Source organism: Belonocnema kinseyi, chromosome 7 (genome assembly GCF_010883055.1).
Source record: "Belonocnema kinseyi isolate 2016_QV_RU_SX_M_011 chromosome 7, B_treatae_v1, whole genome shotgun sequence".
In the NCBI taxonomy this organism is placed as follows: domain Eukaryota; kingdom Metazoa; phylum Arthropoda; class Insecta; order Hymenoptera; family Cynipidae; genus Belonocnema; species Belonocnema kinseyi.
The window spans coordinates 74,524,849-74,525,346 of NC_046663.1; positions in this window are offsets into that span (position 1 = coordinate 74,524,849).

Consider the following 498-nt stretch of genomic DNA (forward strand, 5'->3'; position numbering starts at 1 on the left):
AGAGGGAGCTCTTCTTAATATTTTGACACCAAAATCATGTCGATACACCTTACCGACTGCGAGTAAAGCCACCCACGCTTTAACTTGACAGACTGTAAGTTTGTCAGTAAAGGTGCAGTAGCCGCATTTAGAACGAATGTACAGACATCGGTCTCCTTATTATTACTCCGTTCTTCCTGAAAAAATAGTTGAATTTTCAGAAAAAATAATTGAAGCAATCAAATAGCAGTATTTTCGTTACCAAAATATATGTATTCTGTTCCACAAATATTGTAGCAGTCCTTAATTAAAAATAATTAATTTTTACACGTAAAAGATTAGTTTTCAACCCAAAAAGTTGGCTTTTATATCAAGAGATAAATTTTTAATTGAAAAGGATGAATTTTCTATCCATAACAATAAATGCTCAACAAAACAGTTGGATTTTCAAACTAAAAAGATGACTTTTTAATTATATAACTAAATTTTTAACCAAAGTACAATAGTAGAAATTTCAAA